Source organism: Mustelus asterias, chromosome 4 (assembly GCF_964213995.1).
Source record: "Mustelus asterias chromosome 4, sMusAst1.hap1.1, whole genome shotgun sequence".
NCBI lineage: Eukaryota > Metazoa > Chordata > Chondrichthyes > Carcharhiniformes > Triakidae > Mustelus > Mustelus asterias.
The window spans coordinates 148587488-148614378 of record NC_135804.1 but is presented as its reverse complement, the minus strand read 5'-3'; the positions used below and the strand labels follow the sequence as shown (position 1 = coordinate 148614378).

General features: G+C 45.6%; 1 protein-coding gene across 4 annotated transcripts in view; it reads right to left on the bottom strand.

Moving 5' to 3' along the window:
- The window catches only part of LOC144493066 (serine/threonine-protein kinase PAK 3), a 240624-nt gene that overhangs the window by 197639 nt on the left and 16094 nt on the right, over positions 1-26891 (bottom strand). Inside the window, exon 1 of one of the 4 annotated variants that reach the window (XM_078211932.1) lies at positions 25825-25965. The exons of 2 other annotated variants lie outside the window; for them this stretch is intronic. The gene's annotated coding sequence lies outside the window, so the exon portion shown is untranslated. Of the gene's footprint in view, positions 1-25824; positions 25966-26891 lie in introns of those variants that run through there. One more of the 4 variants, XM_078211931.1, reaches the window with a different exon arrangement.

The window sequence follows — 26891 nt, the reverse complement described above, 5'->3', positions numbered from 1 at the left end:
AATCTCTCGGTTTGAAATTCATTATACTCTCTTTGGTCAAACACATACAACTTAAGGTGCCCTACCAAAAATTTTGCCTTTTTTAAATTCATTCAGTGAGACCTGGGCACGTTCCGCACACACAAGGACGGCCTCAACCGGGATATTGGGTTTATGTCACACTATTTCACATAAATATTTCTGCTTTTTTCCTCCTGAGTCTTTATCATGCGATCCTAGAATCAGAATTTATGTCACACTATTTGTAACTCCCACAGTTGCGTGGACCTGCAGAGTTTCACTGGCTGTCTTGTCTGGAGACAATACACATCTTTTTAGCCTGTCTTGATGCTCTCTCCACTCCCATTGTTTTGTTTCTTAAAGACTGGATTAGTTGTAAGTATTCGCATTCCAACCATTATTCATGTAAATTGAGTCTGTGTCTTATAAGTTCTGTTTGTGAACAGAATTCCCACTCACCTGAAGAAGGGGCTCAGAGCCTCGAAAGCTTGTGTGGCTTTTGCTACCAAATAAACCTGTTGGACTTTAACCTGGTGTTGTTAAACTTCTTATCGCTGGCTGGCCAGCATTTATTGCCCTTGGAAGGCAGTTGAGAGTCAAACACATTGCTGTGGCTCTGGACTCACATGTTGGCCAGACCAGGTAAGGATCATGGAATCATAGAATCTACAGTGCAGAAAGAGGCCATTTGGCCCATCGAGCCTGCATCAACAACAATCCCACTCAGCTCCTATCCTCATTACCCCACATTTTTACCCTCCTAATCCCCCTGACACGAAGGGGAAATTTATCATGGCACATCACCCTAACTCCACACATCCTTGGACTGTGGGAGGAAACTGGAACACCCGGAGGAAACCCACGCAGACTCAGTGAGAATGTGCAAACTCCACACAGACAGTCACCCAAGGCCGGAATCGAACCCAGATCCCAAGGGTGGCAGATTTCTTTCCCTAAATGACATTAGTGAACCACGTGGGTTTTTCCAACAATTGACAATGGTTTCATAGTCATCAGTAGATTTTTAATTCCAGATATTTTTTATGGAGTTCAAATTCCACCATCTGCCGTGGCATGATTCGAACCTGAGTCCCCAGAACATTAGCTGAGTTTCTGGATTAATAATTGAGACCATCATCTTCTTTGTTTTGTCCTGGTTACTGGCACAAAGACAGTTGTGTCTGTGGACACACCAACTGCTACAGAACACTCTTTACTCACCAATGCACAGCCAGTTACCATTTTGCTGTCCCTTTTCAAAAAAAAAGAGGGATGAAGCCAACTTCCTGCTCAGATGCAAATGTTATTCAAACTATCCAACCCAAAATTCTAGTTGGGGATCAAGGGTTAAGGGGTAGAGGATTGCATGCCGGTTGCTTGAACTTGAACGATTCAGCTAGGACTTTCATCTAAAAGCTAATTACTGTGGATGCTGGAATCTGAAACAAGAATAGAAAATGCTGGAAAATCTTAGCAGGTCTGACAGCATCTGTGGAGAGAGAATAGAGCCAAGTCTGGATGATCCTTAGAAAATAAGGTGATATTTATAGGATGGGGGGAGGTGGGGGGCTTGACATAGATGTCATAGACAAAAAACAAAGGCAATGTAAGTGGTGGTGATCATGGCTAAGAAGGGTGCTGATAGACGCCATTAAGAGATCAGAATGTGTAAATGGCAGAACAAAGGTAAGCAGAATTCCAGTCAAGGACATGCTGTTCAGTATTCCTGGGGTGGTTCTGGGACTGCACCTAGTTAATTCTCATTAACAAGTCAACCTTGGCTTAGTAGTGGCACTCTCACCTCTGAGAAATTGCGGCTCAATCCAGCACGAGAGACTTGGGATGGATTTTACAGGAGGGGCAGAGGATGGACTGTTAGGAAGGAATGTCAGTTCCAAACCAACCGGCCACCCCACAGCGATAATACTCTCCGGGCAGCCTCGAGTAGCTCAGAGTGGGACTTCCACCCCTCAGGATGAGCAAATCCCTCCATCAAGAGTTGCTGGCCAATTTGAGCGGTCCCAACAGCACCAAAGCGCAGTAGTGGCAGCTGCTGGAACTGCGAGGACGCTCACGGAAATCATCCAAGGGTGTCCAGGGTGCAATAAATCTGGGCTTTTAGGGCAGAAAGGGCGGGGACAAAGGGGTGGGGGGCTTAGAGGCTAAGCAGAGAGGAACAAAGTGAGGGGGAACATGGGTGGGGGGAATGAACCCAATGCGCAGAGGACACCATCCCCCTGCCCCCCATGAACAAAGTACCTTCTCTTCCTTCCTGCCATTTCTGAAAAGTTGTTTTAAAAAACAGCCTTCTGACTCGCTGTCTGCCACTGCTCTGTTTTATTGCAGTCGGGGGAGGATTGAGGGCCATTGGTGCGTAATAATTGACCACTGGAGGGCTTCAATAGGCCTATAGGCCGACAGGCTAGTGAACACCTAATTCTCCTCCACCCCGCCAGCCCCCTTTTATTGGGACTGGGTCAGGGGTGGGTGGGAAGGCAGTGAGTTTGCCACCTGACACATTTCCGCCGAGAACACACCCAGTGGCGGGGGGGGGGGGGGGGGGGGGGGTGGGCGTATGACCAGCCCATGGGCACATAATCTGATCTGACACTTTAGTGCAGTGCTGAGGGAGTACTAAACTGTTTGCATCCTTTGGGAGCGATGTTAACTGATGCCCTGTCAGTGAATGCAAAAGATCGTATGTCACTATTTTGCAGAAGCTATGCTGATAATGCGTGATGAGCCAGAGCGGGAGGAGGCTCGGGGGAACATGAGTGGCATACAGCAAAAAGATTGTTTCTGTGCTGTGAGCTCTTGAGGTGAATTTTACAGGAGGTGGGGTGGGGTGGGGTGGGGTTTGGGGGGGTTGAGGGAGAGGTGTTGTGTGGGAAGGTGTTTGCTCACCCCAAAAGACACACCTCGGTACAAAAGTTACTCAGCAGCTCACAGACTTTAGAAACAGCTGCCCAGCAGGGAGAAGACGCTGGGGGCGGCCTTGACAAGAAGTCCCACCCACAACAGCTGCCAGCCAATCTGATTAGCTGGTAGCTTATAGTCCCAGAATGCAGTACGGAAGAACAGACTCGAGTGGAGCCCTGAGAAGAAGGTCATGGATACCAGACTTGAAGAGAAGCCTGGGGTTTTTGCTCAGGGAGGGTTTGGGGACACCTATCAGAGGGGAGAGGGTTGGAGAGGCCGGCGCAGAGGCACAATGTGGTACATCATTTTGGGTGGGAGTATGCCCCCGATAGTCACAGAGGACCACCAGAAGGAGGTACTCCCTCTCCCTTTCCAGCTTTTACCCCAAGTGGGAGAGTAGCAAGCTGGCCACTTTACTTTCGCTGTCCTCCGTTATGGATGTGGAGGTAGAAACAGGCTTATGAGTGACCATTTCAAAAATACTTCATTGGCTGTAAAGTTTGAGTTTCAGAGATCTTGAAACACATTAAATGATTGCAAGCTATTTATTTCTTATTAGACCTTATTGAGCTGGTGTGGTCGGTTGAGGCATTTTGAACCATCCCAAATGGTGGCACGGTGGCACAATGGTTAGCACTGCTGCCTAACAGCGCCAGGGACCCGCGTTCGATTCCTGGCGTGGGTCACTGTCTGTGTGGAGTTTACACATTCTCCCACATCTGCGTGGGTTTCCTCCGGGTGCTCCAGTTTCCTCCCACAGAGCAAAGATGTGCTGGTTAGGTACATTGGCCATGCCAAATTCTCCCTCAGTGTACCTGAACAGACGCCGGAGTGTGATGACTAGGGGACTTTCACAGTAACTTCATTGCAGTGTTAATGTAAGCCTACTTGAGACAACAATAAATGAACTTTAAAAAAAACAAATCTTACATAGACCAATAGACCCATTCAGTGGATCATTTTCCAGCAGGGTCAGTAGTCTATTCATGATTAGATGGGGTTCTACTCCACCATATTAACAGTGAAGAGGAACTCTTGGAACTGGAGACTCCAGATTTTGGCACATCCTCAATTCAAGCCACTGAGAGACATAAAATGAATAGTTTGCCCTGTAGGTTCTCCATGTCCCTGTGTCACCATGATAGAAATGCCGTTCACAAACAGCACCACCACCTTCAGGACTTGCATCGTCCTGATGGAAAAGATTATGGAAATAATCTTACGGCCATTCACGCCGACAGAATTTTCCCATCCCGCTGCAGTGAACAGAGATTTGGCTGGGCAAATAGGGAGAGGGCCGAGGTAAGTTACTCTGTCAGAGAGTCGGTGCAGACTTGATGGGCCGAATGGCCTCCTTCTGCACTGTAAGGATTTCATGAAAGAAAATCTGCAATGCTGGAAATCTAACATTAACGCATCAGTAAGAAATTAAGGTATTTCACATGTCAAAGTCAAAATTTATTTATTAGTCGCAAGTGGGCTTACATTAATACTGCAGTGAAGTTACTGTGAAAACCCCCTAGTCACCACATTCCGGCACCTGTTTGAGGGAGAGTTCAGCATGGCCAATGCACCCTAACCAGCACATCTTTCAGACTGTGGGAGGAAACTGGAGCACCCGGAGGAAACCCACGCAGACACGGGGAGAACATGCAGACTCCGCACAGACAGTCAACCAAGCTGGGAATCGAACCCGGGTCCTTGGCGCTGTGAGGCAGCAGTGCTAACCACTGTGCTACCGTACCCAATTGGTTCCAGCCAAACCTACTGTTTTTTTTATAAATGTGGTATGGTAATGATGTGGAGAAAGGTGTATTTGTGTGGAATCTGTGCTGCAGTAAAACAGCACAGTTTTGCTGCAGCAATTCATCAACAGAGGTGGACAGGACTCTTCATAACATCATTCCAGGGTTAACTCTTTACTCAAGAGTGGCAGCTCACGGGCTGCGTCTGACCAACAGATTTATCCATTAAGCTGGGGAACGCACAACACAGCAAGTGGGCAGACAACTCACTTTAGAATGTTCAGGATTACTCAACATTTTCCCCATTAAAGATAATGTGGGTGAGACAATGGGGATAATGGGTGGCGCGGTGGCACAGTGGTTAGCACTGCTGCCTAACAGGACCAGGGATTCGGGTTTGATTCCCAGCTTGGGTGACTAGTTGTGTGAAGTTTGCACATTCTCCCCGTGTCTGCGTGGGTTTCCTCCGGTTTCCTCCCACAGTCCAAAGATGTGCAGGTTAGATTGATTGGCCATGCTAAATTGACCCTTAGTAACAGGGGGACTAGCTAGGGTAAATGCATGGGGTTATGGGGATCAGGCCTTTGGTTATTCACTTTGGAAGAAATAATAGCAAATTGGATTATTATTTAAATGGAAAAAAATTACAACATGCTACTGTGCAAAGGGACCTGGGGGTCCTTGTGCATGAGTCGCAAAAACTCAGTCTGCAAGTACAACAGGTGATCAAGAAGGCAAATGGGATGTTGGCAGTTATCGCGAGGGGGATAGAATATAAAAGCAGAGAAGTCTTGCTGCATCTGTACAAGGCATTGGTGAGGCCGCAGCTGGAATACTGTGTGCAGTTTTGGTCCCCTTACTTGCGAAAGGATATATTGGCCTTGGAGGGAGTGCAGAGAAGGTTCACCAGGTTGATACCGGAGATGAGGGGTGTAGATTATGAGGAGAGATTGAGCAGATTAGGTTTGTACTCGTTGGAGTTTAGAAGGCTGAGGGGATCTTATAGAGGCATATAAGATAATGAAGGGGCTGGATAGGGTAGAAGTGGAGAGATTCTTTCCATATAGAAAGGAAACCAGAACTAGAGGGCACAGCCTCAAAATAAAGGGGGGTCAGTTTAGGACAGAGTTGAGGAGGAACTTCTTCTCTCAGAGGGTGGTGAATCTCTGGAATTCTCTGCCCACTGAAGTGGTGGAGGCTACCTCGTTGAATCTGTTTAAGTCACGGATAGATGGATTTCTGATCGGTAAGGGAATTAAGGGTTATGGGGAGCAGGCGGGTAAGTGGAACTGATTCACTTCAGATCAGCCATGATCTTATTGAATGGCGGGGCAGGTTCGAAGAGCCAGATGGCCTACTCCTGCTCCTATTTCTTATGTAGGCCTGGATAGGATTGTGGTCGGTGCAGACTCGATGGGCCGAATGGCCTCCTTCTGCAGAGTAGGATTCTATGATTCTCTAAATACATATTGAACAAAAAAATCACCCTTTCATTTTGTGTCTGAACTTCAGGCTCATGAAAGTACTTGCATCAACATTTCATCAGTATTGGAATTGCTGTTACATTCACATTAATAAAGTTTTGTCCTGGCAGCTGAAACTGATCGTACCTCCTTCATAACTCAAGGACAAGGAGGGAAATTATGCGTAGAACCAAAGGAAGTGGATGAGATCTTTAATGTGTACTTTCCATCGGTATTCACATAGCAGGAACACGTTGATTGATGATGTCTCAGAGGGGTATGTAAACCCTTTAGAGCAAGTCATCATCACAAGGAAGTGTTAGGTGTACTAAAAAGCATTAAGGTAGACAAATCCCCAGGGTCAGATGGCATCTATCCCAGATTACTGAGGGAGACAAGAGTGGAAATTGCTGGGCCTCTAACAGAAATCTTTGTTTCCTTGTTGGCCACTGGTGAAGTCCCAGAGGATTGGAGGATAGCCAATGTTGTCTCGTTATTTTAGAAGGGTGGCAAAGATAATCTGGATAACTGTAGGCCAGTGAGCTTGATGTTAGTGATAGTGAAATTGTTGGAGAAGATTCTTAGAGATAGGATCTATACACATTTGGAACTGAATGGTCTTATTAGCGAAAGACAACATGGTTTTGTACGAGGGAGGCCATGTCTCACTAATTTGATTACGTTTTTGAGGAGGTGACAAAAATGATTGACGAGGGAAGGGCTGTGGATGTCGTCTACATGGACTTTAGTAAAGCATTTTACAAGGTCCCTCATGGCAGGCTGGTGCAAAAGGTTAAATCTCACAGGATCAAGGGTGAACTCGCTAGATGGATTCAGAACTGGCTTGGCCATAGAAGATAGAGGGTACCGGTGGAAGGGTGTTTTTCTGAATGGAGGTCGGTACCTAGTGGTGTTCTGCAGGGATCAGTGCTGGGACCTCTGCTGTTTGTAATATATATAAATGACTTGGAAGAAAACGTAGCTGGTCTGATTAGCAAGTTTGTGGATGATACTAAGATTGGCGGAGTTGCGGATAGTGATGGATATTGTCAGAGAATTCAGCAGGAAATTGACAGGCTGGAAAATTGGGCGGAGAAATGGCAGATGGAATTTAATCCGGATAAATGTGCATTTTGGTAGATCTAATGCAGGTGGGAGCTATAAAATAAATGGCAGAACCATCAGGAGCATCGACACACACAGAGATCTGGGAGTACAGGTCCACAGATCCTTAACAGTGGAAAAGGTGGCGAAGAAAGCATAAGACATGCTTGCCTTCATCGGCAGGGACATCGAGTATAAAAGTTGGCAGATTATGTTAGTTATATAAAATGTTGGTTAGGCCACATTTGGAATGCTGGGTCCAATTCTGGTCACCACACTACCAGAGGGACGTGGAGGCTTTGGAGAGAGTACAGAGAAAGTTTACCAGGATGTTGTCTGGTATGGAGGGTATTAGCTATGAGGAGAGATTGAATAAACTGGGATTGTTGTCCCTGGAAAGACGGAGGCTGAGGGGCGACCTGACAGAAGTTTATAAAATTATGAGGGGCATAGATAGGATGAACAATTGGAAGCTTTTTCCCAGGGCAGAAATGACAATTACAAAGGGGTCACAAGTTCAAGGTAAGGGGGGGAGAGGTTCACTAGAGACGTGCAGGGAATGTTTTTTACACAGAGAGTGGTGGGGGTTGGAATGCACTGCCAAGTGAGGGGGTTGAGACAGACACGTTAGTGACATTTAAGACTTATCTGGATAGACACATGAACAGGCGGGGAATAGAGGGATACAGGCGATTGGTCTAGATAAGACAACATGATTGGCACAGGCTTGGAGACCCAAAGGGCCTGTTCCTGTGCGGTACTGTTCCTTCTTCTTTATAACCAGGTTTGGTTATCACTGGCTTACTAGGCTTATGACAGGATTGTTTGCACAAATCTTCAAAATGGTCTTTTAAATGGTCATTTAAATATCATTTAAATTTCACCAGTGGATCCAGGACAGTAGCTCCCTACTAACGGGGAACTAGAGGCCTGACCCCACTGGAGTGAGGGGGGGGGTATTCAGGTCCCCCCCAGAGAGTCAGGCACTGGGCACTGGCACACTGGTAGTTCCAGCCTGGGCCCCCTGCTACTGCCCAAGGGGCAAAGTATCAATGCCCAGGGGCAGCTTGGCACTGCCCACCAGGCATAGGACAGTACCAAGAGGGTGGCGTCTATCAGCGGGGCCTGATGGAGCAATTGGCAGATGTGGGGAGTCCTGCTGCAGTCGGGATTGGTGGAGGGAGCCAGTGATCGGGGCAGGCTTGTGAGGTGGGCAGGGTCAGCCTGTTGGGAGGGGCGGGGTCAGCCTGCTGGGGGTTCGGGACTGCGGGGATTGTGGGTCAAGACTGTGGGGGGGTGGGAGAGTTTCGCACTGTTACATAGAACATAGAACATAGAACATTACAGCGCAGAACAGGCCCTTCGGCCCACGATGTTGCACCGACCAGTTAAAAAAAAAACTGTGACCCTCCAACCTAAACCAATTTCTTTTCGTCCATGAACCTATCTACGGATCTCTTAAACGCCCCCAAACTAGGCGCATTTACTACTGATGCTGGCAGGGCATTCCAATCCCTCACCACCCTCTGGGTAAAGAACCTACCCCTGACATCGGTTCTATAACTACCCCCCCTCAATTTAAAGCCATGCCCCCTCGTGCTGGATTTCTCCATCAGAGGAAAAAGGCTATCACTATCCACCCTATCTAAACCTCTAATCATCTTATATGTTTCAATAAGATCCCCTCTTAGCCGCCGCCTTTCCAGCGAAAACAATCCCAAATCCCTCAGCCTCTCCTCATAGGATCTCCCCTCCATACCAGGCAACATCCTGGTAAACCTCCTCTGCACCCTCTCCAAAGCCTCCACATCCTTCCTGTAATGTGGGGACCAGAACTGCACACAGTACTCCAAGTGCGGCCGCACCAGAGTTGTGTACAGTTGCAACATAACGCTACGACTCCTAAATTCAATCCCCCTACCAATAAACGCCAAGACACCATATGCCTTCTTAACAACCTTATCTACTTGATTCCCAACTTTCAGGGATCTATGCACACATACACCTAGATCCCTCTGCTCCTCCACACTATTCAAAGTCCTCCCGTTAGCCCTATACTCAACACATCTGTTATTCCTACCAAAGTGAATTACCTCACACTTCTCCGCATTAAACTCCATCCGCCACCTCTCGGCCCAACTTTGCAACCTGTCTAAGTCTTCCTGCAAACTACGACACCCTTCCTCACTGTCTACCACACCACCGACTTTGGTGTCATCAGCAAATTTGCTAATCCACCCAACTATACCCTCATCCAGATCATTAATAAATATTACAAACAGCAGTGGCCCCAAAACAGATCCCTGAGGTACACCACTTGTAACCGCACTCCATGATGAATATTTACTATCAACCACCACCCTCTGTTTCCTATCCGCTAGCCAATTCCTGATCCAATTTCCTAGATTACCCCCAATCCCATACATCTGCATTTTCTGCAGAAGCCTACCATGGTGAACCTTATCAAACGCCTTACTAAAATCCATATATACCACGTCCACTGCCTTGCCCCCATCCACCTCCTTGGTCACTTTCTCAAAAAACTCAATAAGGTTAGTAAGGCACGACCTACCTGCCACAAAACCATGCTGACTATCACCTATCAATTCATTACTCTCCAAATAACTATAAATCCTATCCCTTATAATTTTTTCCAACATCTTGCCGACAACAGAAGTGAGACTCACCGGTCTATAATTCCCGGGGAAGTCTCTGTTCCCCTTCTTAAACAATGGGACAACATTCGCTAACCTCCAATCTTCTGGTACTATACCAGAGGCCAACGACGACCTGAAGATCAGAGCCAGAGGCTCTGCAATCACTTCTCTTGCCTCCCAGAGAATCCTTGGATAAATCCCATCCGGACCAGGGGATTTATCTATTTTCAGACCCTCCAGAATATCCTGCACATCCTCCTTATCAACTGTAATACTGTCTATTCTACTCCCCTGCAACCCAGTGTCCTCCTCAGCTATATTCATGTCCCCTTGCGTGGCTGTTGAGGGGCCCCCTGTTGAGGGGCTGGAGATCAGCACGGGTTGGAGGAGGGGGTTCAGGGCTCGCCTGGGAAAGGTCGGGGGGACAGCAATCAGGAGGCCAGCAGGGGCCACTGCTCATGCGTCAATCTCGATGCTAACAGATCGCCGCATGCGCTGTGGCCCACTCAGCGCGATGCCCGCCAGCCTCTCCAGCGGACATAGGCCCCAGCCCTGATTTTTGGACTGTCTTACGCTTGTGAACTCTGCAGTGCATAGAGTGTGGGAGATTCGTTTTGAAACTCCCGCTGAAAAAAGTTGTTATGTGAATTTGACATTTAGAATTTTTTTGGGAAAATCGCCATCTTTATTCATAATGTGTGGCGTTTCTCCCGCTTGTCCATGTTCAAGAGTCACCCTTTGTGTGACCAGCCATTCCTTGGACTTGCAGCCTATTTTAAAATAACTTACCAACTGAAAATAGAATATGCAGACCCAGTGTCAGCAATACTGTTTATAACGACTTCCGCAAACGTTTAGGCGGAAGATAAAATCAAGTGTGAAAGTGGTCAATGATGTTGCTGACATCCCAATAGATCGGCATTATTGCACATTGCTGTTTGCAAAGAATATTGGACAATTCATTTGAAAACTGCTCATTAAATTAGTGCAGTTTACAATGCCAAGTCTTTTCACATTTGCTTCCTCCAGCCTCAGATCTTTCTTCCACTCGTTCAAGGCACGAGCGGCAGAGTGGTGAGCACTGCTGCTTCACAGCACCGGAGACCCAGGTTCGAATCCCGGCTTGGGTCACTGTCTGTGTGGAGTTTGCACGTTCTCCCCGTGACTGCATGAGTTTCCTCCGGGCGCTCCGGTTTCCTCCCACAGTCCGAAAGACGTGCTGGTTAGGCGCATTGGCCATGCTAAATTCTCCCCAAGTGTACCCAAACAGGCGCCGGAGTGTGGCGACTCGGGGATTTTCACAGTAACTTAGTTGCAGTGTTAATGTAAGCCGACTTGTGACTAATAAATAAATAATTTTTTAAAAAGGCTTTTGCTGGTACAGGGCATACTCCTGTATTTTGAACTAATGACAATTCTTGACAACTCGGGAAAACGAGGGCCAGCGAGGTGTGGAGTAGACAACAAATCTCCCACCAGTAAGGGCCACACATAGGGGCAGAAACTGAATCAAACATCTTAACCAAGCATGTGCGAGGATCACATGACTCCTCCTGGTAAGTCACTTCAACCACTTCTGATGAAGATCTTTCAGCTTAACCTTCGAGTTAAACTTCAAGCTTATTTCCTCACTGAACTCCTGCCATGATTCTCTTTCTGCTTGGATTGTTTTTCTTCTACTGACTGTGCTCCAGCAATAAAAAAAAACACATTTTGGGTTGTCTTCTAAGAGCACAATTCAACTGTGCTGTGCTGGTAGTAATGCGAGATGTGTTAAGCAAACAAATTCTCCAGTCTGTGATTGAATCACAAGCAACGCGTCTTCCCATCAAAATCCAGCAATTGCTTCACAAAAACATACTTATCAATTTGTACCAAGCACTCGGCTATTCTGTTAGAAGCAGGGTGATATGGTGGACCAGTCTTTTACCCCACTCACTCACATGAATTTTACAAATCCTTCTGAACAAAATTGAGCTCCATTGTCAGACACAATTTTGTCTGGGAATCCACAAGCAGCAAACAAGCTACACAAAATATCGAGTTTCTCGGGTTGTTGTTCAATTCTTTGGAAACCCCTGAAGCCATTACAAATAGCGATCTTTCACAATGAATAGCTGTTGTCTTTCAGATTCTGTCAGACCAATGTGCAGTCTCCGCTGGCCATTTCCATGTTGCAAAGGTATTGGCTGGTGGCTCCTTTTCTACAGCCTGTCATATGCTCTACACTATTTCACTATGTCTTCTATCCTTATCTAACTCTAGTCACTAAAGATGGCTCCTCACTAGACTGTTTATCAAGCTGATTTGTAAGTATTTATCATGAGAATCACAAAGCTACTGTGATTTGTATCTTTCAGGAATTACAGCTCCGGCTCCCCAAATAACACAACGTTTATCAACTGACAACTCATGCTTGCACATTAAAAAACAGCCTGATTTCTCAATCCAGCATCTGTGTTGGTCACCCATTTGCGATATGGTCACATACAGGGCCCCTACGAGTTGTTCTACCAACATCAACTGCTGTGACTGGCAAATCATCTAAGTGTGAATAGAAAGATACATCTTCCCTGTTGATCTCTACCTTTGATATCGATGGTAACCTAGACAATCATAGAATCCCTACAGTGCAGAAGAATGCAATTCAGCCCATCGAGCTTGCACCAACAGCAATCTCACCTGGGCCCTATCCCCGTAATCGCACATATTTACCCTACTAATTCCCCGACACTAAGGGGCAATTCAACATGGCCAGCCAACCTAACATTTTTGGAGTGTGGGAGGAAACCGAAGCACCTGGAGGAAATGCTTCAGCATTACAATGATCTTCCAATTGTATGTTAAATCACAGTGGTAAGCAGACATAATCAAAGTCGATCTCTGTATATAGGCTGCAGCTAAAGTGGGTACCGGAGACTTTGGATTCAAAATATCCGTCAATGGCTTAAGATCAGTTTCAATTGTGAAACTGTGACCAGATAGTACTTATGAAATCTTCTTAGCCCAAAAATCAAAGTCAATGCTTCACATTCTATTGGAGCATAGTTCCACTCACTGGCACCCAGGACACGTGAGGCAAATGCTTGTGCTTCAGATCAAGTGGGTCTCAACTGACCCTTCATTAACCTGGTGCTGTTCTACAACTGAATGCAGTGACTGCTGTTTCCTCTGATGACGTTCAACATGTCTTGGCAAGGTGACCCTTCTTTCTTGCAGCTGGAGCACTCTGCCTTCACAAATGGACAATTCTGTTGTTGGTCTAAGCACTAGTAACAGGACATTGTCATACCACTGCAATGACGAGCTGCTCTCTTTGGGGCCTTCTGCCTTCGTTGGTGGCACAGTGATTAGTACTGCTGCCTCACAGCACCAAGGGCCTGGGTTCAATTCCCGGCTTGGGTCACTGTCTGTGTGGAGTCTGCACATTCTCCCCCCTATCTGCGTAGGGTTCCTCCGAATGCATTCTGTTTCCTTCCAAAGACGTGCTGGTTCGGTTGATTGGCCATGCTAAATTGCCCATTGGTGTCATGGTGACCAGCAGGAGAAATATATGGGGTTAAGAGGATAGGGCCTGGATGGGATTTTGTCAGTGTAGGATCAATGGGCTGAATGGCCTCTTTTGGCACTGTAGGGATTCTATAATTCTGTTTTCTCGACTACAGCTTACTTACTTCAACAGCTGACTGGCAAAGGCTGCTAATTCTGACTTCTCTCTCAGGTTACATTCTGCCCTGTTCATGGACGATGCTGTTCGGTAAGCTACGTCAAATGTTAACTTTAGCCCCTTACTGTGAATCAGTTCACTATTTTAAACAGACACAAACCTGTCCCACAACACCCTCTAATGAAGTTCTCCAAAATTACAATGGGCGGAAAGCTTTTTCAAAACCATGATAAACTCACCAATGTCCTCACTAAGGCAATTGATTTCTTGTTCCAGACTGATAGCTTTCTGCAATCTCCAATAGCTTTGTATTGTAGTGCTGTTCAGCTGCGTCTCTTTTGGCTTTACTGGACTAAACAGCTTCCTGAGCATTTCATACACTATTGAGTTTGCTCCAGTCAAAACTATCACCCTTTTCATTTGCTCCATCATCTGATTAATAGCCGTAATATCAGGTTCATTCAGGGTATTATTAGCAGTGACAAACATCTCAAGTCGCTCCAAATAAACACTGAAAGGCTCTCAGTCACAACTCTCCCAGTCGCCTAATAACTGTTGATGAGACCACTTCAGAAGATCAGTTCACCTACACGTTCAGTCTTTTCACCAAGACCGGATTTTTCAGCTTATTTCTCAGCAAACAAATCTCACATTTGCTTTGCGAGTTTGCCGGAAGTTTCTCCAATCTAATTTATTTTGCTAGAGAATCGATGAATCTGCCATTTCTCTGCCCAATTTCCCAGCCTATCTATGTCCTGCTGTATTCACTGACAATCTTCATCACTATCCGCAACTCCAGCAATCTTAGTATCATCTGCAAACTTGCTAATCAGACCAGCTACATTTTCTTCCAAGTCATTTATATATATTACAAACAGCAGAGGTCACAGCACTGTTCCTGCGGAATATCGCTAGTTACAGACCTCCATTCAGAAAAACACCCTTCCACTGCTATCCTCTCTCTTCAATGGCCAAGCCAGTTCTGAATCCATCTAGCTAGCTCATCCTTGATCCTGTGAGATTTAACCTTTTGCACCAGCCTGCCATGAGGGACCTTGTCAAATGCTTTACGAAAGTCCGTTTAGACAACATTCACATAATTTCTGTCAATCATTTTTGTCACCTCCTCAAAAAAACCTAATCAAATTAGTGAGACATGACCTCCCTCGTACAAAACTGTTAGGGATTTAATTTTTATTCATTCGTGGGACAAGGGCGTCACTGGCTGGCCAGCATTTATTGCCCATCCCGAGTTGCCCTTGTTCACAGGGCAGTTGAGAATCAACCACATTGCTGTGGCTCTGGAGTCACATGTAGGCCAGACCAGGTAAGGATGGCAGATTTCCTACCCTAAAGGGAATTAATGAACCAGATGGGTGTTTCTGACAATTGGCAGTGGTTTCTTGGTCATCAGTAGATTCTTAATTCCAGATACTTTTTATTGAATTCAAATCCCACCATCTGCCGTGGTGGGATTTGATCCCGGGTCCCCAGAAGATCAGCTGAGTTTCTGGATTAATAGTCTAATGATAATACCACTAGGCCATCACCTCCTCTATATAAAAACCAATTATAAAAAGGTTCGATAAGAGTATCCCTTAAGGGGAAGGATTATGCTGAATTGGATTTTGCAACCGATTCATTTCAACCGAGTTCATACTGTACATATAACAGAAAAGGCACAGAGGAAAAATTTAAAATATCTCTTAAAAATGAGAACAATAAAACTGGAATCATTTTTAAAAACATTATAAGTATACAATATACAGCATTTTGTTTAAACTTTCTCTCTTTTTCTTTATCCTATGTGTGTTGGTATGTTAATGACTTATGCACCAGCTTTCTCCCAAAAAAGGCCAACCTCAGCCAACCCAACCCTTTTCTAACTACATCCACTTATTCAATTTTCCCTTCCGATTGAAGGTGTCTGAAAATGTCATCGTCCAACTCAGTGGTCACCTCGCCAACCTCTTTTGAATTCGGTCCAGGCCCTCAAGCACCGAGATTAACCTGGTCAAACTGAGTGTTGTTCGCATAGAAATTGGAGCAACATGGTGGCACAGTGGTTAGCACTGCTGCCTCACAGCGCCAGGGACCCGGGTTCAATCCCGGCCTTGGTCATTGTGTGAGTTTGCATGTTCTCTCCGTGTTTGCATGGGTTTCCTCCGAGTGCTCCGGTTTCCTCCCACTCTCAAAAGATATGCAGGTTATTTTGATTAGCCATACTAAATTGCCCCATAGTGTCAGGGAGATTAGTGGAGTAAATAGATGGGGATATGGGGATAGGGCCTGCATGGAATTGTTGTCGATGCAGGCTCTATGGGCCAAATGGCTTCCTTCTGCACTGCAAGGATTCTATGATCTATAGTGACCGTATGGAAAGAGAGCAGCAGCAAATGAAATCTTAGGGTATTCAGGAGATAGGTTTAAGGAGTTAGAAAACAAGCCATTGCTGGGACATGCTAGTTACATGAGGATATTTAGGAATGGAAGCAACTGACAGTAGTCCCATGTGGTGGGCCAAGGAGAAGAGTTGCTGGAGGAAGAAGTTTTTGACCACATTGAACATACAAGCAACTGAAGATATGAACAATGATGGACAAGTGAATACTCTCCTACATGGCAAACTGGTCAGGAAAGTGAGATCTCATGCGGCACAGGGGGAGGTGCAGGTTGGATACTAAATTGGCTTAGCGTCAGGAAACAAAGGGTTGATGAATGCTTTTGTGAATGAAAAACAGTTTCCAGTTGTATTCCACAAGGTTCAGTGCTAGGTCCCTTGCTGTTTGTTAAACAATTAAGACTTAAATGTAGGTTTGGGAAATTTGTAGATGACATGGAAATGGGCCATGCAGTTGATAGTGAAGATGATAGCTGTCAACTCCAATATTATAGCAATGAGTGAGTGGAGAGGTGGCAAATGGAATTCAATCTGGAATAGTGTGAGGTAATGCAATGGGGAGGGCAAGCAAAGCAAGGGAATACGCAATAAACGGGAAGATATTGAGAAGAGTTGAGGAAGTGAGAGATCTTGGAGTGCATGTCCACAAGTCCTTGAAGATGGCAGGCCAGGTAGACAATGCGGTCAAGAAAACATAGAGTGAGATATTGAATACAAAAGCAGGGATGCAACGACGGAACTGTATAAAACGTTGGTTGAGTTCACAGTCGGAGTTTTGTGTACAGTTCTGGTCAACACATTACAGGAAGGATGCAATTTCTCTTGAGAGACTGCAGAGGAGGTTTACGAGAATGTTGGCAGAACATGAAAGTTGCAGCTATGAGGAGAGATTGGACAAGCTAGGGTTGTTTTCCTTGGAACAGAGGAGGTTAAGTGGTGACCTAATTGAGGTGTGCAAAATTATGTGGGGCCAAGATGGGGTAGACAGGAAAGACTTGTTTCCTCTTGACCCCTGAGGGGTCAATTACTAGTCGGCATAGATTTAAGGTTATTGGTAGAAGAATTAGAGGGAACATGAGGAAAAAAATCTATCACCCAGAGAGTGATGAGTGTCTGGAATTCACTGCCTAAGTTGGTAGTTGAGGTTGAAATGTTCAACTCATTTGAAAGCTACCTGGATCTGCACCTGAAGTATTGTCGCCTGCAAAGCTATGGATTGGTGCTGGAAAGTGGGATTCAAATGAGTGGCTAGTTTCTTTTCCTCTCTTTTTGTGTCACAGATACGGTGGGCTGAATGGCCTCTTTCCGCACTGTAACTTTACCATGGTTCTATTGTCCATCCAAACTGTTCCACACAATTGTCATAGAAATCATAGAGACCCTACAGTGCAGAAGGAGGCCATTCGGCCCATCGAGTCTGCACTGACCACAATCCCACCCAGGCCCTATGCCCACATATTTACCCGCTAACCTACACATCCAGGACTCTAAGGGGCAATTTTTAACCTGGCCAATCAACCTAACCCGCACATCTTTGGACTGTGGGAGGAAACCGGAGCACCCGGAGGAAACCCACGCAGACACGAGGAGAATGTGCAAACTCCACACAGACAGTGACCCAAGCCGGGAATCGAACCCGGGACCCTGGAGCTGTGAAGCAGCAGTGCTAACCACTGTACTACCGTGCCGCCCCAATTGTGATAGAGTCATAGAGGTTTACAGCCTGGAAACAGGCCTTTCAACCCAAAATGTCCATGTCGCCCCTTTTTTTAACCACTATGCTCGTCCCAATTGCCCACTTTTGGCCCATGATACTTTGTGAATCTCAATGTAGGCAGCCCTCATCCTACCTGAAACCATGTGACCTCCTAGGAGTGGCACAAAACCAGATTAAAAACTCGATTTAATGGAAAAAAAACACCTAGGAAATTCCCCTATGATCCATCCAAGCAATCAAAACAAGATCAGGAGAACACTTTGGTCAAAATGTGTAGGTTAGGTGGATTAATGGGGTAAATGTGTGGGGTTACGGAGATAGGGTGGCCTGGGTAATATGTTCTGTTGGAGAGTCAGTGCAGACTCGATGGGCTGAATGGCCTTCTTCTGCACTGTAGGGATTCTATGAATTCCTTGATGTGCACATCTTTTATACTCCACCCCAACCAGAAACAGGCCTAACTCTCACTTGAAGGAATTCAGCAAATCAACATTGACTGGAGGAGCCAGCAGCTTGTTCCAGAGGGTCCAATATTCCTTGTGGAAGAAAAATCACCATCTAAACTAGATCTGGCCTTAAATAACTTCAAATCATGTCCTCTGATCCTCCCCAAACTTGTTAATTGGAACAAACTGTCAACAAGAATACAACCCTTTGTGTGAAGAAGTTCCTCCTCAACTCAATCCTAAATCTGCTTCCCCGTATTTTGAGGCTATGCCCCCTAGTTCTAGTTTCACCCGCCAGTGGAAACAACTTCCCTGCTTCTATCTTATCTATTCACTTTCAAATCTTTAATCAGATCACCCCTAATTCTAACACAAAATGTTGGAAAATCTCAGCAGGTCCGACAGCATCTACGGAGAGAGAACAGAACCAACGTTTTGAGTCTGGATGACCCTTTGTCACATAAGCCATTGCATAATCCCCAGGTAAATGCACTACGGCCAATAAAAAAAAAATCATTTTATATACTTAAACAAAATCTCCCAGATTGCCTTCAATAGTCACCAGCAGATGGATGCTAGTTCTAGTGGACTCCTGGCCAATCAGGAGTGTTGGCAACCCTACACAAGACAAACAGATCCAAATCCGTAAGAAGTCTCACAACACTAGATTAAAGTCCAACAGGTTTATTTGGTATCACGAGCTTTCGGAGCGCTGCTCCTTCATCAGGTGAGTGGTGGTCCACTCAATGATGAAGGAGCAGTGCTCCGAAAGCTCGTGATACCTAATAAATCTGTTGGACTTTAACCTGATGTTGTGAGACTTTTTACTGTGCCCACCCCAGTCCAACACCAACATCTCCACATCACAGATCCAAATTCGTCTGTAAATAATTTTTGACTACACTGTTTCTGCCAGTTCTAATATCAGTTCAGTATATTGCCACTCATACCAGGATCTCCAATCTTATTGAAGAAGCCTTCTGAGCAGGATTTTACCAAAAACTCTTTGGAAATTTGTCCGCTAGGCTTCCTTCATCCACCAACTTCAGAAATTCTTCAAAAATACAAGATTTGTAAGACATGACCTTTTTGTGTGAAACCATTTTAGGTGTCCCTCATACATGCCTCTCTATTCACACAAATCATGGCCAGGATTCTCCCATCCCGCCTGCCACTGGAATTTTAGCGGGAAGGTTGCGGAGAACGCGAAACGCCATTGACGGCCGGGAGGGAATTTCCAGCTTTTAAAACAGCGTGGCCGGAAAATTTTGTACCCCAAATGATTCCCTCAAGCATCTTTCCTGTGATTGATGGCAAACTAAGTTTTTTTTAAACTTTTATTTATTAGTGTCACAAGTAGGCTTACATCAACACTGCAAATTTCTGTGAAAATCTCCTAGTCACCACACTCCGGTGCCTGTTCGGGTACACTGAGGGAAAATTTCGTTTGGCCAATACACCAAACCAGCACATCTTTCGAACTGTGGGAGGAAACCGGAGCATCCGGAGGAAACCCAGGCAGACACGGGGAGAACATGCAGACTCCGCACAGACAGTAACCCAAGCCGGGAATTGAACCTGGATTCCTGGCGCTGTGAGACAGCAGCGCTAACCACTGTGCCACCGTGCTGCTCCAAAGGATCTATGGATTTCGGGTTTATATTAACACAATTTTTTAAAGATGGGACTACATTAGCCTCCTTCCAGTCTACAGGAGGCATGCCAGAGAGCAGTGAGGTATTAAGATCAGAAGGCATTTGACAAGGTGCCGCACCAAAGACTGCTGCATAAGATAAAGGTGCACAGTGTTACAGGTAATGTATTAGCATGGATAGAGGATTGGTTAACTAATGGGTGTTTTTCTGGTTGGCGATCAGTGATTAGTGGTGTGCCTCAGGGATCAGTGTTGGGACCGCAATTGTTTACGATTTACATGGATGATTTGGAGTTGGGAACCAAGTGTAGTGTGTCAAAATTCGCAGATGACACTAAGTTGGGTGGAAGAGCAAAGTGTGCAGAGGACGCTGAAAGTCTGCAAAGGGATATAGATAATTTAAGTGAGTGGGCGAGGGTCTGGCAGATGGAGTGCAATGTTGGTAAATGTGAGGTCATCCATTTTGGTAGGAATAACAGCAAAATGGACTATTATTTAAATGGTAAAAAATTGCAGCATGCTGCTGTGCAGAGAGACCTGGGTGTCCTTGTGCAGGAATCTCAAGGAGTTGGTTTGCAGGTGCGGCAGGTAATTAAGAAGGCAAATGGAATTTTGTCCTTCACTGCTAGAGGGATGGAATTTAAAAACAGTGAGGTTATGTTGCAGCTGTATAAGGTGCTGGTGAGGCCACACCTGGAGTACTGTGTACAGTTTTGGTCTCCTTACTTAAGAAAGGATATACTGGTACTGGAGGGGGTGCAGAGGAGATTCACTAGGTTGATTCCAGAGTTGAGAGGGTTGGCTTATGAGGAGAGACTGAGTAGTCTGGGGCTATACTCATTGGAATTCAGAAGAATGAGGGGAGATCTTATGGAAACATATAAGATTATGAAGGGAATAGATAAGATAGAAGCAGGGAAGTTGTTTCCACTGGCGGGTGAAACTAGAACTAGGGGGCATAGCCTCAAAATACGGGGAAGCAGATTTAGGATTGAGTTGAGGAGGAACTTCTTCACACAAAGGGTTGCGAATCTGTGCAATTCCCTGCCCAGTGAAGCAGTTGAGGCTACCTCATTGAATGTTTTTGAGGCAAAGATAGATAAATTTTTGAACAGTAAAGGAATTAAGGGTTATGGTGAGCGGGCGGGTAAGTGGAGCTGAGTCCACGAAAAGATCAGCCATGATCTTATTGAATGGCGGAGCAGGCTCAAGGGGCCAGATGGCCAACTCCTGCTCCTAGTTTTTATATTCTTATGTTTAAGATACAGGTGAAGGGTTCACTACAGTGTCGCACTTCCCCGAGGAGCATAGTGGATATCATCCACCCCAGCTGCTCGATTTACAAGTTCTTGATTTTCTTAAAAAACAAAATGTTATTCTCACTTAATACTCCTGGCTTTATTAGTCAAATCATTCAATTTGAATAGCTGACTGGAAACTAATGCAAAGTACTCATTTAATATTTCTACCATACACACAGTCCTTTGTATGCTGTCCTTGGCCAGTGTTCAATGTCCAATACAGGCATTGACAGTGCTGTAATTCTTTACATAACTCAAAAAGATTTTCTCATTACCTCCACAATTGTCTACAACAGAGGTTCCCAAACTGAGGTCTACGGAGCCTCCCAGCGGGTCGGTGACAGGACAGGCTCATTTGTAAAATTTGAAGATTGCTGCAAAGCTGCTTCTCAGGACGAGATGGGAATAGCACAAAACTCAAATCTCCAGATCAGGACAAGCACGGACACTGGAATGATGGGTAGAGCAGGCTTCGGAATGAAACTCGAAGTTGTCTGTGTGAGCGTGAGAGAGAGAGAATGTGTGTGTGTGAAAGAGAGGGTGTGTGTGTGTGTTGCGTGTATCCAATACGAGCAGTAACTTTCCAGCATCACTCCCCCCCATTAAAAATGACAAAAGATAAGGCTTTAATGTTTTTTAAGATTTGATTTATTATTATCACATATATTTACAGTGAAAAGTATTGTTTCTTTCACACTACATAGACAAAGCATACTGTTCATAGAGAAGGAAAGAAGAGAGTGCAGAATGTAGTGTTACAGTCATAGCTAGGGTGTAGAGAAAGATCAACTTAATGCAAGGTAGGTCCATTCAAAAATCTGATGGCAGCAGGGAAGAAGCTGTTCTCAAGTTGGTTGGTACGTGACCTCAGATTTTTGTATCTTTTTCCCAATGGAAGAAGGTGGAAGAGAGAATGTACGGGCTGTGTGGTGTCTTTAATTATGCTGGCTGCTTTGCCGAGGCAGCGGGAAGTGTAGACAGAGTCAATGGATGGGAGGCTGGTTTGCGTGATGGATTGGGCTACATTCACGACCTTTTATAGTTTCTTGTGGTCTTGGGCAGAGCAGCAGCCATACCAAGCTGTGATACAACCAGAATGTTTTCTATGGCGCATCTGTAAAAGGTGGTGAGACTCGTAGCTGACATGTCAAATTTCCTTTGTCTTCTGAGAAAGTAGAGGCGTTGGTGGGGCTTTCGTAACTATAGTGTCGGCATGGAGGACCAGGACAAGTTGTTGGTGATCTGGATACCTAAAAACTTGAAGCTCTCGACCTTTTCTACTTCGTCCCCATTGATGTAGACAGGGGCATGTTCTCCTCTATGCTTCCTGAAGTCGATGACAATCTCCTTCATTTGTTGACATTGAGGGAGAGATTATTTTCGCCGTACCAGTTCACCAGATTCTCTATCTCAGTCCTGTCCTCTGTCTCATAATTGTTTGAGATCTGTCCCACTATGGTGGTGTCGTCAGCAAACTTGAAAATCAAATTGGAGGGGAATTTGGCCACAGAGTTATGGGTGTATAAGGAGTATAGTAGGGGGCTAAAAACACAGCCTTGTGGGGCTGAAGAAGAGACCTTTTTAGATTATCCACTCCTAAAGTGGGTGCTACTTCCAGGGATACGGTTGGGGGGGGGTGGGGGGGTTAACAGAGCTGGTGAATGTATTTGTGACTGTGTGCCTAATCCTAATTCCTGTTATATGAATAGATATAGCTAGAAAAGACTTGTTTACATTTGATTTCTGGGTTTACACCTATTTCATGGCAAAAGAGGGGTATCGACATTATGAGAATGTTTGGCGTTCCCAGATGCTCTTGGGAGCCGACTACAGATTCCACTGCACCAAATGTTTAGAAAGCCCTGGTCTTATTTTCTTTTTAGATGATCTAACTGTGTCCTCATTACAACTCTTGTATTCAAATTTACCTATCGTCCAGAGACTGAGGACAGTAAAGAGAGATAATGTAACATGATGACAGTTACAAAAACCCGATGGATGTGTGATGAAGGCAATAATAGATCTGGACAATGATGAGGTGTTCAAGGGCCTTAAGGAGGAAAGATTAGATATGGCGCAAGAGTTGAAATGATTGGTGATGGTTCAGGATGGGGTTTCTTGAGGTGCGTTGTTATAAAAGGAGGTAAATGGTTTCTCTGCAATGATTGGCAATACCAGAAAACTCTGTGATGAGCAAAAACTGTCGAGGGAGTTTAAACAAGATTATTTTTTTAATGTTTATTAGTGTCACAAGTAGGCTTACATTAACAAGGCAATGAAGTTACTGTGAAAATCCCCGAGTGCCACACTCCGGTGCCTGTTTGGGTACACTGAGGGAGAATTTAGCATGGCCAATGCACCTAACCAGCTGGGATTGTGACAGCACGGTGGCACATGGTGAGCACTGCTGCCTCACAGCACCAGGGACCTGGGTTTAATTCTTGTTTGGATCACTGCCTGTGCGGAGTCTGCATGTTCTCCTGTGTCTGAGTGGGTTTCCTCCAAGTGCTCTGGTTTCCTCTCACAGTCTGAAAGACATGCTGGTTAGTTGCATTGGCCATGCTAAATTCTCCCTCAGCGTACCTGAACAGGAAATTTGGCATGTCAGTTATGACTCTCACCAACTTTTACAGATGCACCATAGAAAGCATTCTTTCTGGTTGTATCATAGCTTGATATGGTTCCTGCTCTGCCCAAGACCGCAAGGAACTACAAAACGTTGTGAATGTAGCCCAATCCATCACGCAAACCAGCCTCCCATCCATTGACTCTGTCTACATTTCCCACTGCTTCAGCAAAGCAGCCAGCATAATTAAGGACCCCACACACAAAGAACAAAGAACAGTACAGCACAGGAAACAGGCCCTTCGGCCCTCCAAGCCCGTGCCGCTCCTTGGTCCAACTAGACCAATCGTTTGTATCCCTCCATTCCCAGGCTGCTCATGTGACTATCCAGGTAAGTCTTAAATGATGTCAGCGTGCCTGCCTCCACCACCCTACTTGGCAGCGCATTCCAGGCCCCCACTACCCTCTGTGTAAAAAACGTCTCTCTGATATCTGAGTTATACTTCGCCCCTCTCACCTTGAGCCCGTGACCCCTCGTGATCGTCACCTCCGACCTGGGAAAAAGCTTCCCACTGTTCACCCTATCTATACCCTTCATAATCTTGTACACCTCTATTAGATCTCCCCTCATTCTCCGTCTTTCCAAGGAGAACAACCCCAGTCTACCCAATCTCTCCTCATAGCTAAGACCCTCCATACCAGGCAACATCCTGGTAAACCTTCTCTGCACTCTCTCTAACGCCTCCACGTCCTTCTGGTAGTGCGGCGACCAGAACTGGACGCAGTACTCCAAATGTGGCCTAACCAGCGTTCTATGCAGCTGCAGCATCAAACTCCAGCTTTTATACTCTATACCCCGTCCACTAAAGGCAAGCATACCATATGCCTTCTTCACCACCTTCTCCACCTGTGTTGCCACCTTCAAGGATTTGTGGACTTGCACACCTAGGTCCCTCTGTGTTTCTATACTCCTGATGACTCTGCCATTTATTGCATAACTCCTCCCTACATTATTTCTTCCAAAATGCATCACTTCGCATTTATCCGGATTAAACTCCATCTGCCACCTCTCCGCCCAATTTTCCAGCCTATCTATATCCTGCTGTATTGCCCGACAATGCTCTTCGCTATCCGCAAGTCCAGCCATCTTCGTGTCATCCGCAAACTTGCTGATTACACCAGTTACACCTTCTTCCAAATCATTTATATATATCACAAATAGCAGAGGTCCCAGTACAGAGCCCTGTGGAACACCACTGGTCACAGACCTCCAGCCGGAAAAAGACCCTTCGACCACTACCCTCTGTCTCCTATGGCCAAGCCAGTTCTCCACCCATCTAGCCACTTCTCCTTGTATCCCATGAGCCTTAACCTTCTTAACCAACCTGCCATGTGGGACTTTGTCAAATGCCTTACTGAAATCCATATAGACGACATCCACGGCCCTTCCTTCATCAACCGTTTTTGTCACTTCCTCAAAAAACTCCACCAAATTTGTAAGGCACACCCTGGACATTCTCTCTTCCACCTTCTTCCTTCGGGAAAAAGGTACAAAAGTCTGAGGTCATGTACCAACTGACTCAAGAACAACTTCTTCCCTGCTGCTGTCAGACTTTTGAATGGAGTTACCTTGCATTAAGTTGATCTTTCTCTAGCTATGACTGGAACACTACACTACATTCTGCACTCTCTCGTTTCCTTCTCTATGAACGGCATGTTTTGTCTGTATAGCGCGCAAAAAACAATACTTTTCAGTGTATGTTAATACATGTGATAATAATAAATCAAATCAAACCAAATCAAATCAGGCGCCGGAGTGTGGCGGCTAGGAGATTTTCACAGTAACTTCATTGCAGTGTTAATGTAAACCTACTTGTGACACTAATAAATAAAGTTTGAACTTTTAAATTAAACCCGGGTCCCTGGCGTTGTGAAGCAGCAGTGCTGACCATTGTACCATCGTAATTCTCAAATTCTAACCAATTATACTCTTTATTGATAGTTTTTTTTAAAATTAATTTAATTTTCTGCAGTCTGTACCGTAAAGTCATGTTCACAACAGCATAAAAGAGGAATAAAAACGCTGATTGGAAAATCGCAGAAATACATTCTTCCTCCTCAAGCTCGCTGTTAAAGAGCGATGAGGTTAAAGTTTAATCATTATCTCACAGCTTCAACTACTCACCACACCACATGCCCAGAATTAGGGTTCAATGAAGCTGCTTTTAAAGATACCCTTCATTGTTCTCTTCCTCGATGCTATCCTTAGGCACCCAGGGAAATCCGAATAGTATCTGGCCCACAAAGTCCTGCACAGCGCATCAGTGACTCACACAAACACCAGGGCCGCAGGAACAAATGCAATCTTTATTAGTTGCAAATCGTTAGCTGTTTGCTTCTAGATGCACATAACTCGGCGATTTTGCAGCTCTGCGTCAAGAGTTCAAAAGAGTAGTAGGAGGGCGTGTTGATTTATCAATGTGCTCCACAGAACGTTGCCATTGTCAACCCTGCTGTCTACACATAACCTTTCGTCCCGAGTACAAGGCACTCCTGTTAAATGTGAAACTGACTTCCCATGATTTTTAATACTTTAATTAGATTCTCCCATAAAAAAGAATACTGCAGTACAACTCTCGTCAAAAATAAGACTCTCCCACCCACATCTTCTCCAGGCTTCGAAAAGAGTGGGAGAAAACAAGTAATGTACCTGATGCAGGGCGGCACGGTGGTTAGCACTGCTGCCTCACAGCGCCAGGGACCCGGGTTCAATCCCGGCGGCATGGTGGCACGGTGGTTAGCACTGCTGCCTCACAGCGCCAGGTACCCAGGTTCAATTCTGGCCTCGGCTCACTGTCTGTATAGAGTTTGCACGTTCTCCCCATGTCTGCGTGGGTTTCCTCCGGGTGCTCCTGTTTCCTCCCACAGTCAAAAAGATGTGCGAGTTAAGTGGATTGGCCATGCTAAATTGACCCTTAGTGTCAGGGGATTAGCAGGGTAAATATGTGGGGTTACGGGAATAGGACCTGGGTGGGATTGTGGTCGGTGCAGACTCGATGGGCCGAATGACCTCTTTCTGCACTGAAGGGATTCTATGAATAGAGACCTGTACTGGCAGGATTCAGGTACGGGCACACTCCTACTTTCTGAATTGGAGAGGGGAGGGGAGGGAGGGAAGGGGGGAGGGAGGCAGGGGGGGAGGGGGGAGGGGGGGGAGGGGGAGGGGGGGGGGAGGGGGGGAGGGGGGGAAGG